Here is a 15,215-nt window from a genome sequence, read left to right on the forward strand (position 1 = left end):
AAACCACCTCAACCACCAAATGGTGATTCCACCTCACGGTCGGACATCAAAAACCATCACCAGGTCAACCTATACCCAAGTTGTCCAGGGCTTCAAAGTGTTTTTTCCAACTTGGCTTCAAGGACTAGTAACTCAACCCATGGTTGTTGTCGATCTCCATAGCGTTTGTCCAACCAAGGCTCCAAGACTAGTAACTCAACCCACAAGTGTTGTTGGGCTTCAGAGTGTTTGTCCAACCAAGGCTCCAGTACTAGTAACTCAACCCACTAAGGGCCCAGAGTGTTTGTCCAACCAAGGCTCCAAGACTAATAACTCAACCCAAGTTGTTACAGGGCTCCAGATTATTTTTCCAACCAAGGCTTCAGGACTAATAACTCAACCCAAGCCATTAGAGGACCTCTAGAGCATTTGTCCAACTAAGGCTCCAAGAACTAATAACTCAACCCATAGCCATAAGGAACATGAGAACCAACTAGAAAACAAAGAAATGAACCCACAACACCATGGCTATCTAGGAAATGGCAAGGCTAGGAAAATGCACTGCCAATCTAGGGAATTATCCATGCCAATGAGATACCATGACCAATAAACCACATGCATATGCCACGCATGCCAAAACTAGTGAGGAAAACATACATGCAACTCAGTACATGCAAGTGAAACTAGTTGTAGTTGTTGATCCTGATGTCCTCTTGTTCTTTCCTACTCTTCCTTTGACTTATTTCTCCAAGCATCCAAGTATGCCACACTCTCCAAGAGTTCTCCAAGAACACTCTAAATGTCTAAGAGTATAAAAGAGAGAAGAGAATGAGAGCTCCAAAATTGAGCTAGAAAAAGGTTACACTGGCCAAAGTTGAGAAAAAGCTTGCCCACTAATCCTCAGAAGCCTTTTTATCTATGAATCCTCTATTTTCTTCAATTTCCATTATTTTCCTTCATTTTCCTCCTCACATGAAACATGTGACCTTTCACCTTCCTTTTCTCGTAATTTTCATTATTTTCATAAATAAATGTGCCAAAAATGCCATTTTGCATTTCCAAAGCCTTTTTCATTGCCTTTTCCAAATTCCTTTAGCCATAATAACCGAAGTGAACACCCACTAGGATGTTTTTCCCTCCATTCATCTTGGAATATGTGTCCCATGACCTTGGTCTTATATATAGTTTTACATGAATTTTTAACCAGGGTTGTTACATTTACCGCTCAAACTAGCAGGGGACCTAGAAGGGAATCCTAAAAGCGAAGCTACTAGGTCAAGGGAAGCAATGGAGCTATAGCCCACTGTCACCTCAGTTAAATCTACCTACCTTTTATGGACTTTCACTGATGGGAGGAGACCTGGTATAGGGAAACACTTATGAATGATAAGTCAATATTATAAATATGAAGTGGTTCCAATGACCCTTTCCTAAGAGAAACTCAATTTTAGGGTTTTCTTTCTTTATAATCAAGGTGTAGGGTTCCCTAGAGAAGGGTAATGACTTTTTGATGGTTAGTGTTAAGGGGTATGGCTTGCACAAGAGCTCCTTAATCCTTAAAATCCTTGTGAAACTTAACTTCCCAAGTGGCCTTTGAAGAATGAACCTTGATGAGGAATGGGACCACACGGGACCAAGTGGACCCCAGGTTAGGTCAAGGGGATACGATTGATCAACCAATGATGTACTTAACCTAATTAGGGAGGACAAGAGATAAAATAAATATTTTTAAATGAATGGTAAGGAAATGATCCCAATGAGGTTATTAGCCTAAGGAAACAAAGGGAAAATTTTGGTCTCGGAGCTAGGGCTTGGGATATCTCGGGATCCAACCATCAAAATGGATTCAAATTTGGAGGACACCTAGGATACTCACCAGCGTAGCCAAGAGATTGAAATTTTTGAGTCGATGGTTTGCAGGTAAATTGATGCCCTGTGATACCTAATGGGGCTAGGCTTAGAAAGAGAAGGAGGTGAAGGAGAAATGCACTTTAAAGTTGATCAACAAGGGAGAATCAGTGCTTTGTCCATTGGGAGATATGGAGTCATGGAAGATTTAGGGTTCGAATTGATCCCAACTAGTAAGGGAGGCCCAAAAAGCAACTTCGCTAGGCTTTAAGGCTTAATGGAAGCTGCTTCAAGGTCATTTACATTTTGTTTAGAAATATTTGGTGACTTATCACGAAAAATTCAACAATATTGTCTCTAGGAACATTCATTCATTCAAACATGGCCAATACATGATACAACACTATTTAGAGATTTAATTTCCACAATTTCGTACAAGGAAAAACATAAAATTAACCCTATAATTGAGAAAAATCTTGGCATCATGAATGTAGAAAAATAAACAAGAATAGCATGGAAACAGTACTTAAATGTACGAAGAATATATCCAATCAAAAATATATTCCAATCATAGAATCTCCAAGAAAAATAAGAATATCCAAACATTGAAATTCATCCATTCATCCTAAAAAGATCATCCTCAAAAGCCTTAGCGAAAATCTCACAAGAATATATGATCCAATCCAAGTGATGATGAGAGAATGAATCAACTCGTCATCTATTTATACAATGTCTAATGAATTTGATTTATCTAATGTGGGCCTAACTTAGCCCCTAGAATAAAATAATGTGCAAAATAATAATTACAATGGTGACAAGCCGACCAAATAGCTCAATAACACATGAATAAGCCTCTTAAGAGGGTTGAATGATCATCAAAGTGAGTCGTTGGGCCTTTGAGGAGGCCTGATGAAGTTCAGGGTGTATCATAATTGAGAGAATGACTCCAAACATAGTGGACAAGGGGGTAGACCCCTTGTAATCCAATCAAGAACCTGTTGTGCTCCCAAGTGGGTGTGGGGGCACAAGGTCATCCTTGTGGATCTCCAAATGGATAAAATATTCATGTAGACCATCTGTAAGGGTTGGAGTGATGACATAAACCACCCATATATAGTGGGAGATATCTTGGAGCATCTGCCACCTGTATGGTGCAACTATGGAGTCGGTTAGGCACGGTGGACCAAGTACATCGTCCTCATCCAAAAGGTGGAACACGAGCAATCAATAAACATTGTTGGGGATCCATGAAGTGATATCTGCTATAGTGGAGACCCATGGCTCTCAATTCTCACCCTACAAGTGCCAATGTGGCCCTCTTCAGGACTAGGACCCTATATAGGGAGACCAAGCCCTAAATGAATACCCACCTGCAATCCTGCATAAGGTCCAACGCATACCCTTGCCCTCTAATATAAAAAATCATTAGAATAATAAAGTAATAATGCTTATAAGTTATGGGATGAATGGGGCACTTCATGGTGGCATGCCCTTTAATAGTGGGCTTTAGCAAGTACAAGTGTCTCCAAGCTCAAAAAGGGGTTAACTAAGGACCTTATTAGGTGGTTTCAACCTCTAAAGGGGGTGGCATGTCCATAGTACACCCTTTAAGAGGTAGGTGGAAAATTATGGGATGGAGTGGGGATTAAGGGAACATCTAGAACACATATCAAGGGATATTGGATATCTATAACAAGGGAAGCCCACACCTAGGTATGTGAGTTTAGGAGAGAGAAAATCATGGTACAGGAGTTACCTTGGCCTTTGTTTTTACACCCTTCTTCACATGTTATTTTCCTTTGATTTATTTTTATTTATAATTGGTCGAGGCTCGAGGGGATGGAGAGAATGATGTGAAATATGTAGCAATGGATACCCCCTAGAGGTGGGGCAGTTCATCACCCACCAGGGGTCAAGACAATCAATGGTTCCTTAATGAAGGAGGGGGTTCAGCTAGGGACCATAGGAACCTATTTGGTATGGAGATTGATTATCTTCTTTATTCAAAGGTATCGCCGCATTGGACCCCAGTTCGTAATGAGACGGAAACGCTACCTATTTTATCATCATCACCACCCCCCTCCTGGCAGGGGTTCGGGGTCAACGCCCCTGAAGCTAAAAATATATGTAAAAGTGCCTTGTAAAATATTGTAATTTCATAGTCAACCTGAGTTGTTCATTAGGTGGATGATCTAACGGTAGAAGATATTTTTAATTTATGGTTTTTTTCCCTAGCAACCTCTTGCTATATATGAGGGAATTGTATTACGGTTGTGTACACGTGTATTCTGAGCAAGAAAGAGAGAGCAGACTATGTGAGAGCAAAGAGGAAATTATAGTGGATCTGTTGTAGGTTGTATCTCTTCATTTTGCTGCATAATATAAAAGGAAGGACTGGTTGTTTTTCCGTGGACGTAGCCCAAATTGGGTGAACCATGTATATTTGTCTTTCTTGTTTTATGTGTTTTCTGTGTTTGTGTTTCTACAATATTTTATGTGTTCCATTGCTCTCTAATATATAATTTTCTAACGGGACCAAGGTAATGGCCATGAATAAGGGGTAGAGATCGTGTTTGGCTTTTGCCCACGTACTAAATTTGTATGTCCCAACCATCTTTTGCATTTTGTGGTACATTTCCTATTAAGAGTGGCCAATTACGTTTTTTACTTTCTTTTCAGCTACACCAACCTCCAGGGCATCGTTCTAAGTTTGGCCCAAGGTGTGGACAAGGGGAGGGGGAGGCTAACCCTATGTGGACCTGGATGGGAAAAGATATTAATGATTCTCAAATTAATGATGCTCAAATAAGTGGAGAGGGAGTAATGTAGGTGGTGTCGGGAGGTGGGACCACGCAACCAAAGTCAAGATTTCCCATGTAGTGCCAACCCTAAAGCTAGTGTCTAGTAGAGGAGATCCCACGGGACTAGGATACAAAGGTAACTATTATCACTTAGAAAGTTTCTCTTGGTTGTAGGAGAGAAATTCCCTAGGTAACCTTTTCACTCCAAATTTTAGATTGAAGGCTAGCCCCTTCAATCCAAAGAGGTCTTTCTCTGACCTTTACACTGTGGCTAGATCTTTAGATGAATTGTGTAGATATAGGGTTGGGTTGGGCCTGAAACAAATGGCTCATTGGGTGATGGAGTCAAATAGATATGGTTTAGATAGGTTTACCAAGATATCTGCATATCTAATCATGATTGATAAAGGCAAGGTGGATATCATATCCTAGACCTTTGTCATTTGTTGTAGATGGATGAAGAAGAAGAGAAATAGTCCACTACCTAGGGCATACATAGTGAATCCTATGGTAGCTTTAGAGGATCAATATGGGAACCTTTGAAAACTTAACTCAGAGCATCAAAGCATAGATGAATTTTGAATTAATTATCTTTTCCAAACATTCAGAAGGAATGCATTCATGAGATTATTAAAGGAGAAATTGAAAAACACAGAGAAAATACATATTAAAACCAAACTATCTCATGGATCTTTATATCACTGGTCAGAATCTACTGATCTTGGCAAATGAAATAATTAAAGTATTCAAACACACACAGACAATGACTATGTTTTTTAGAAAAACCAACCCTTTCTTCATATTATTGATGAAACATATAGATCATACAATAGAGATAAGATCCTTGAAGTATGGTAACAATAATTAGAAAATGTTTACATAATATTTTAGAGTTTAATTAACAAAAATCACAGAAACACTATCCTCTTAGCTATTCGGATCCCTGATTTGATACATAATCCTTGGTCAAAACATAGAACAAGGTTGATATACACTCTTACTCTTAGTATCCCAGAAGAATAGTGAGTTGTATGCTACAAGATAGGATATGGAACAGTCTCCTGCTTTACAGGATTGATCTTTGAAGCTAAATTTGTATTCCCTCCATGTAGCCAACTGATGCATGAAACTGAAAATGATGCCAAAATTGTGTAACTATCTGCATTCTTTTTTTCTCTCTCCTCATGTTGACTTGTAATCCTTAGGCCACAAAAATATATGATATCTTACCACAATATACTCAAAATAATTACTGCTTGATGATTAACCATGGGTAAACCAAAATGTTAAATATCTATTAGGTTTTGGTGCAGCAAAATTAGGGTTTATTGTAACAAAAATTAGGGTTTGTGTTATACTCTGCCCTTGAAGTCAACTGATCACCTTCCTATGTCTTATGTAATTTGAGCAAGGATATCCAGCTTATCTTGATGCCTTGTCACCCTTCTGGTATATTTTTTTGGACTGTTATCAGCTTTTAGGGTTTTTCCTTTGTTCTTCTCAGCATACTCTATTTTTCTGTCTTTTTCTACTCTTTGTAGTTTACTCTATTTTTTCTTCTTCATCAAGGATGGCAATTGTTTATTTGAACTTAGGATTCATTCTAGCTTTGAAATTCAACCTCATTTTGTTAGTAGGATGAGTATGAGGTCTTTTTCCCTAAAACCTAACCTTTTTCTTAGCTTCCTCATTCTTTGTTTCAACTTTTTGTTTACCCGTTTTTCTCTTTGAGATTTGTTTTGTTTCTTCCTCCTCTATAATAATTCTTTGTTGGCTTCTTTGGCTTCTAGTCCTTCCTTCATAAACCTCAACCTTTGGCATCTTCACAGGGACCTCCTCATGTTTTTCAGCTTAGGGTTGGCTAGATTCTCCTTTGGTTTCCTGGGATACAACTTGAGAAGGAACTCTATTTTGGCCTCTTTTTGATCTTCTAGTTACAGGTGGGTTTGGGTTCCTTTGCCTCATTTGCCTCAATTGTTCTACTTGCTTATTCAACTTGTGAGTATATAAAATATTAATGAGACTATGATGACAAATATCATGAGCTTGTAATTCAGGTCTCTTCCTTGCCTTAATACACATTTTCAACAAATTATGATGTAGTAAATATGGAAAATTCATTTTCCTAAAACCTGTTAAGTGACAAAGAAACCTCATATGGTATAGGTAAGCTTTGGAATACCTGCCTTCGCAGGTGAAGAAAAGTTGGATAGTTCTGAGTGAAACAACCCATTAAGATTTTAGTTTACTTTGGAGGACCCATACATCCCAGCCTTAATTTTGGTAGTCTTATTTCAGGAAGAAATTTAAATCCACATTCAGCAACCTCTGCTTCTTCAACCACCTTTCACCTTCTGTTGGAAAACTTATTGCTTCAATAATCTACTCTTTTGTGACAGGGAAATATAATGTCCTAATTCTAGTTGTATTTCCATCAAATTACAAGATAAAATCATGGTACCATTTGATGTTGTACCCATTAAAATGCTTAAATATCGGTTCCCAACCTGCACTTCTGAAAAGATCAAGCATTTCAGGGTACACTTCAAAGTACATGCCATCAGTTTTGAACCTCTTCACGTAGTCAAACCGACCCATTTTTCCCAAATCCAAGACCTACAACACATCCACTATCATTGAAAAACCCTAACATAGGACTGCAAAGCAGCTAACACCCTTTCTGCCCTGGAAAACAACAAAACTAGGTTTGCTGGAAAAACCATTTTTAAGCAAAACAGGGAAAAGTAGGGTTTGATTTAAAACGACTCAAATGGGCTCAAAAATGTTGGAAAATGTCACATCATTCATGAGGAGGACAATTATTTTACAAACCACCACTTGAGCGTTCAAAAAAGATGACTTAACGGGTTAGAAATTAAGTTTTAAATTTTTTCGAACAGCGGTACGAAAACATTTCGTAGCGCCACTCGATTTTTTGTTGTAGGTCAAATCACTAAGCGAAGTTTTGCAAATACTTAGGTTTAGGTAAAATAGTTTTAATGACACATTTACCTAGGCTTATCAAACCTTTTAATGAATACAACACCCCCCTTTACATGATTTATGACTTGCTGAAAGATAGACTGACATCAATGACATGAAATGAAAGTGTACACCTTATGCTAACATTAACCACAAAATTGGGCAATGGAGACGAGAATACAAACCTAACCCACTCTTTCTGTTGAATCCCCCCACCAATTCATGCCCAATAGTTCGCATGAAAATTAATGAAAACTACTCAAATATACCAATGAAAAGTCATATCTTTGGGGTCGGAAGGCCCATCTTCAACAATGCATTCATAATAGATGGGCAAGGGACCACATGGTTGTTAGCCTCACTCTGACATAAAAATAATAATAAGTCCAAAAATATTCAAAATAGTTAAAATTATGAAACTTGGATTTATTCCTACATATCTATTCTAGAATGGGTTAGTTCCTCAAACTAGTGAGTTTGTTTAGGTCTAGTTTGTTGAGAGGTTCTCTCCAACTAGTTAGGCTCCTAGATTAGTGTGTGGTTGAGATATTTACTCAACTAAAGTGATTATGTCCAAGATAGATACACTATCTTGAGACATTCTATTGATGTATTTATATTTGTATTATTATCATTATTTTGTATGAGAGGAATACAATACACTAAGGCTTGTGAAGCCTTTTCGTCTCTAACATTTTATTTATGTTTATTTTAATATATTCATTTGGCGTCAGAGCATGTTTAGGCCTAGGCCTTGGCCCCTTCTAGGTCGAGGGAAATAAAGAGTTTGGTGAATGTTTGTTTGTCCAGTAAACAGAGCTCAGTGATATTGATCTTGGAGCTTGATAATTTGAGCAGTGATCGGTGGCATGACTCAGTGTTGAGGTATATCTGAGGCTGTAGTGTTGGAAGATGTAGTGATCATTGAAATTTCCATGTGGAAATATTACTAGTAAGGAATACCTGGATCAAATGTGAGTATTTCCGATCTGCCATCTTCCGTAATCTGATATCTCACTGTTGTTTTGATTACCATATGATCTAGAGAGTTGATCTCTCAGTGTGCAATGTTGATATGATCGCTAAGATTTGATATGATTGTTGTCACTACAATTGCTAAGTGGTATGCATGGTAATTATTGGTGAAGTGTGCATCATATTTGAGTGGGCGTGGTTCCATTACATAGGGATTAGTTACAATTATGAACACTCAAGAGATGCGAGTCTTGTTAAAAGAGCCATTGGATCGTCGATTGGTGTGAGGAATAGTGGTGAGTTGGAGTTCTACGAAGCCGTGAATGGATATGTTTGATTGTTTGTAGTATTGTTGGTTTGTCCAAGTATGTTGTCTTCACCATACTAAAAAAAAAAACAAGAGCTAGAGATATTTGTAGCTTCACTAGAGAGATGATGTTGTTCCAACAAGTCAGTTACGCATTTCTCACCACAAGAAGTGTTGATTCAATGTGGGAAAGTTTCTAAATGTATTATTTGAGGGCCAAGAATTGAATATGGGATGAAGTTGGTGGTTTCTCAAAGATAATTGCATAGGGCGGCTGCAGAGCATGGATTTGACCATTGTTGCATACAACCTGGTTCTGTAGTTGAGAGTTCTTGGTCGATATTGGCCAGAAAGCTCACAACTAAAATAAATAAATAAATAAATAAATAAAAATAAAAATAAAAATAAAATAAAATTATATCCTTTTGTTCGAGGAAGCGTATATGTGTATACGTCCTTGTTTGGGGATGAAAATTTCAAGGTGGTATAGGATGGCAAGGTCGTCATGCTTTCACGCTATAAGCGTACTGGTTCAGGATTGTTGTCTTAGGACATGTATATGTATGGCTTGTTCAGCGCTTCTATGAAGCTCCCAGATGATTACACGGCAGGAATTGTGGTTTTGTTTTATACATCAAATGGGGATGATGAGCTCGACTTTGAATTCTTAGGCAATATTCGAAGCCAAAAATGGAGAATCCAGACCAACATTTATGGCAGTGGGAGCACGGCCTATGGACGCGAGGAACGATACATGCTTTGTTTCGATCCACTGAAGAGTGAGTGTGGGAAGCATCTCTATGTATGTGTTGCCTCACCGTTTCCACTTCCACTATATCGCGAATTAGTACATGCTTGGTGAAATGAGTTGTAATCTTGAAATTTTTTTAAGGTTTTGTAACTGAAACATGTTGAGCCTAATCAAGTTAACATGTAAATTTTATTTGTTATAACTGATCACTCTAACAACTATGAATTAAAGTTGGAAAGATTCAAGATGAAGAAACCAAGCTTGGATATGATTTTAGAAGAAGTTGATTGAAGCAGTGAATTAAAGTTGGAAAGATTCAAGATGAAGAAACCAAGCTTGGATATGATTTTAGAAGAAGTTGATTGAAGCAGTGGATATTAATTGGTTGAAGTAGTAATAGATGGACAAACAAAGTAAAAGGTTGTATGTTGAAATAATGCAGACTCAATATTATGTTGTAATGTGAATCGCATGTGAATTAGTAAAAAAGTATGATGTTTTGTAGTAATCAGTTTTCTAAATTGGTATCAGAGCCAAATTTCCCTAGCTATATGGCGAAAAGACGATCATGTGAAATCTGTCATTACTAAATGGTTGAGTGCAGCATTAGTGTCAATGCAATTTGTGGCAATCAATGTTGTCTCTCGGCACGACTCTGGTGATATTTCAACACTTTCAATATTGAGCAAGAGTTGTGGACCATTGTGTATCACCTACTTATTCAATGTTGTCAACTGAAAATGTGTGCCTAGAAGAAGCTTGGAGCATGGTAACCTGCGTGAAGGAATTGGAGCTTGGATCATGGCACAAATAGAACAAGTTCAACAATTAAAGTTGTTCTCAAATCGTTTTATTGAATTGCTTAAATATGTATTCAGGATTTTACAGACGCGGTTTGGTGAATTTTCTCTTCTCTTTGGCCTAGTTTGATATTGTTTTCGAGATTTATGACAGTTTGAAGATTTTCCACTCGGGTTTTATAGAAATTTTCATTTGAGTTGTGGCTTAAATTCTTGATGCATAACGCCTAATGAATGGAAAGCTTCAACAACCTCGACAATAAATCGTTTCAACCCAGCGGCTTTCGGTTCACTAAAATGTCCTCTCCCAATAATCCGATCAAAGCGTTCACTGGATGGATTTGCTGGAGATGAAGACTGCAAATTGTGATTTCTTGTGATTGAAGGTGCCGAAGAAGCCAATAGCGTTGACAAAATCCATGAAGTGACCAGAAGAAAAGAAAGTGTTAGTGTTGAGGAGCCAGCTCGTACAACACCTGTAAAAGAGCTCCAGAGTGGAGCCTGTTTGACTGATGTACATGGAGTACCTGGCATTAAAGATGTAAATGGAAGGTAAACCGTATGAGTTTGTTAATTCAAAATTTAATTTCATGTTGAGTTGAGTGGATACAAGTGTGGAGAGATGCTAACTATATTGGATTGCTGGAAAATGTATAGCATTCACTCTTAAATAGGGAGAGAAAATATGAAAGTCGTGAAGTAAAGTCATGAAATTAGTGCTTATGAGTGGCATTAAGGTCATATGGTGTGAAAAGTATGAGTTTTAAAATATTATTTTAATACTCATAAAAGGGTTATGTTTGTATTTTTAAAAGGGTTAGTAAAGTGAACTTTTTGTAATGGAGTGATAAGGTATAATTTGTATTATTTTGGTGTAAAAAGGTGTAACTAATGTTTTTTTATGAAGTGAGAAGGTGAAATTATTTTTGTAAATTTGGAGTGATAAGTGTAAATTTTTGGAGTGAGTCAGTGAAGTCAAAGTGATGTAAAAAATTGAAATTCAAACCAAAGATAAAGTGTCAAAGTCAAATTTGAGTTGTATCAGGTGCATTTTTAGTTGAACCAAACACCCAAGCCTTGAATCATTAACTCAAAATTGATAGGGGGTAAATTAAGTAAGTGAGTCAATCATTTTCATTTGTCAAGTGAGTAAGTAAAGTCATCAAATCATTGTAAAAATACTCTTGGGTGCATTTTCAGTGGTATCTGACACCCTCATCCTATTGAAGCAAAAATCAAGCAAGCGTGAAAGCAAGCGAGCGTGATAATCAATTGAGAAAGCATCAAGCGAGCGAGTTCGAAAAATTAAGTAAGTTCAAGATAAAAACAAGCGCGATCATTAAGCGAGTGTGTCAAAGATCAACATGGATAAAGGAGGAAAACGCCTTCAAAGTGCAGAGTTAGAAATTAAAGAATTGAAAGAGTGCAATCATGAATTACACAACACAATTGAAATGTTTGAGTGGAAATTAAAATAAAATCAAAACTTAATCAATCAAATGACCAGCACATTAGAAGCAGCAAAAGAACAACTCTCATTGAGCTCGTTATGAAAGAACAACTCATTGATGCATTCCATATTAAATTAAGTGAAAAGCAAGATTTACTAGATGCACAATGTACAGAGAACATAGATGCAATTTGTGACACAAAATACCTCATCCAAACAACAAATGAAAGTTGTGACACAAATGATCTAATCCACCAAATTGATGCAAGTTGTGACACAAATGATCTAATCTACCAGGTTGATGTAAATTGCAACACAAATGATCTCATCCAGCTAGTTCTACTACTAAATGATGCAACTAGTAGTATTGAAAATATAATTGAACAGTTTGATGCAGCAAGTGAAACTGGTGAATTGTTAATTCAAATGATTGATGCTCAGTATGATACAGATGATTTAATGAATCCAGCACAGAATGTCAGCAGCAGCAGCAGGTGTGAAGAACAACATCAAAATTATCTTTCCAAGAAGGTGATCATACCTTGGGAAGAAATTTATTTCAACAAAGATCAACATGGCCTGGGATACAACAAAGAAAACACTTTGTATGTTCCAGATTTCTCAAAACCAGTTCATTTTGTAAGTGTCGGTTTTCTAGAAAATGCTCAGAATCTTGTTAAGTGTAACCATTGTAAGAGAAATGGTCATATGGAGAGTAAATGTTTCGACCTCCATCCTTGTCACCATTGTGGTAAGAAAAATCATCTATCTGAGAAATGTCAAATGCAAACTAAAGTGACAGTTAATTATGGCTAGATCAACCCTTAGAAATGAAAACTAGAGTTAAAGAAGTTGCAGAAGTCCTACAATCTACTTAAGACAGACGTAAAGTTTCCTCACAAACTTTCCTGCACCTTAAAGGGGGGATTCAACGTTGATGATTGTCTCTCCTTTCAACTGAAAAAGGGGGGAAAGATAATGGAATTGAAGGTGGTTTTCAGATTGAAAGTTTCGACAACATCGAACAAATCATACAGTGAGCATCATCAAATCGGCCAGTGGGCATCATCAAAGAAACCAGTAGGCATCGTCAAATTTTCCAGTGGGAAAGCGATTGGGAATTTGAACTTCAACAAATTTGCCAGTGGGTGTCATCAACATTTTTTCAGTGGACAAGCAATTGGGATGTTGATTGAGAGAATTTGTGGACTTTATTTTGTTCACTTGGATGGTCATTGGACCAAGCAAAGGACATATGGATCCTTTTTGCTTTGTAGCTTGGCATTTGATGGATTTGTTAAGCAACTTTCAGGGATGTATCAAATTTGTAGTTGATTCATGTTTCTTGGTTTGTTCTCTTTAGATTGGATTTTCCAACATCCGGTTTTGGCAGGTTTTCAAGAATTTTTTTCATTGAGGATCATCTCAACCGTTTCAGCATGAGGACTTTGAGATGGTACCAAGTTCTTATTTTGGAGTTATGATTGGGGAGGAGTGTTAGCCTCAATGTCACATAAAAACAATAATAAGTCCAAAAATATTCAAAATAATTAAAATTATGAAACTTGGATTTATTCCTACCTATCTATTCTAGAATGGGTTAGTTCCTAAAACTAGGGAGTTTGTTTAGGTCTAGTTGGTTGAGAGATTCTCTCCAACTAGTTAGGCTCTTAGATTATTGTGTGGTTGATATATTTACTCAACCAAAGTGATTGTGTCCAAGATAGATGCACTACCTTGAGACAATCTATTGATGTATTTATACTTGTATCATTATCATTTTTTGTATGAGAGGAATACAATACATTGAGGCTTGTGAAGCATTTTCCACCATGTTTATGTCGTGACATTGTATTTATTATTATTTTAATATCTTCAATGGCTAGCTCAAGCGGCAGATAAAATGGAACAACGAGCTATGTAGGGGCTACAAGGGGTTGTTAGTTGTTGGTCGGGGACCATCTAGAAGGAAAAAAATTTCCCATGTATACTACTTGCAGGAGTTGGGTAACATTTGGCTCTAACTTGGGCATGAGCTCTCGAGAAAGTGGACAAAGCTACTCGAACAAGAGTTCATGAAAACACTAGCAATATCTTGGTTACCATAGACCTGTTATCTGCACATTTCAAAGACTAAACGCATGGGGAAGCATGTTTTGTGGTGTCTTATGATCACCCATGCTTAGTGTTAGGGTGGAAAATCAAGATAAAAGTAAATGGTATGCAAATTTAATCTAAATGAAACTAATATACCATGAGAAATATCATATGATGTTAGTTCTAATGTGAAAATCACCATGCAATGCATCCTACTCTAACATGCATATGGTGCAATGTCAAGTGTCAACAAAAGAGGTGATATGAATTAACTTGACCGGTTGTGGCCACAGTTCATCGTTGAGTTTAGCAATGTAATAATAGTCCTCCCCAACTTTCCCATGGATCTTGATAGGTATTGGGTCTTTATCAACCAAGACCAAGTCCCCAACCTTATATTCCTTCTTAGGCCTCTAATTTTTTCTTCCTTTGTAATTCGGTCCCTTGAGAATAAGTACCTCTTGTGAAGGAAGAATGGGAGAAGGCTTCTCGATCTCATGTGCCTCGTAGTATGGCATTGGTATTGGCTTAGTGACATGATAAGGGTAAGTAGGTTCTATATAAAGGATGAAGGGGGTTCCATCGGATTGTGGGATAGTAGTGTATGACAAGTCCATTTGGAGATGACCTCTAACAGTGGCTCCCCATTTCCTTGATAAGAGAATACCCCATACATCAAGGATGTCTATGACCACAATATCCATAAGAATATACATTAGGTTTCCTAGCCAAAGAAGAACTAAGGTCCTTTATGAGACCTTCCATCTCCACAGGCTTGGAGTTAAAACCACTTACCTTCTCTTATGGTTGAGTGATGTTAAGACCCAATGTAGAAATTTTGAATAATATAACACTTATTCACAGAGATTATCCTGATTATACACTATTTGCGGAATGCATGCATAATACATAACCTCCTCTACTATTGATCATCAATTTGCAGTATTCAGAAACAATCGCATGCGCACATTGAAGCATCAATCACACATATCAACACAGTATATCACGGGGAAAGCATACAACTAAAAACCCCCAACTATCTGTATATTATATTGATTGAGAACATGTAACAATACATAGTACAATACTCCTCACAAGTACTCAGTACTATCTCCACCTGTTACACACAAACTAGCTCATATCTGAATCAATCACAGGTTCAAATCTCCTCCGCTGCTTGCCTACCTCCACTGCGCAATCCTGCATGAGAATAGATGAATGGCTG

The sequence above is a fragment of the Pinus tabuliformis genome, chromosome 1_1 (assembly GCF_031772625.1).
Source record: "Pinus tabuliformis cultivar Carrire ecotype Pingquan chromosome 1_1, CPIR1, whole genome shotgun sequence".
In the NCBI taxonomy this organism is placed as follows: domain Eukaryota; kingdom Viridiplantae; phylum Streptophyta; class Pinopsida; order Pinales; family Pinaceae; genus Pinus; species Pinus tabuliformis.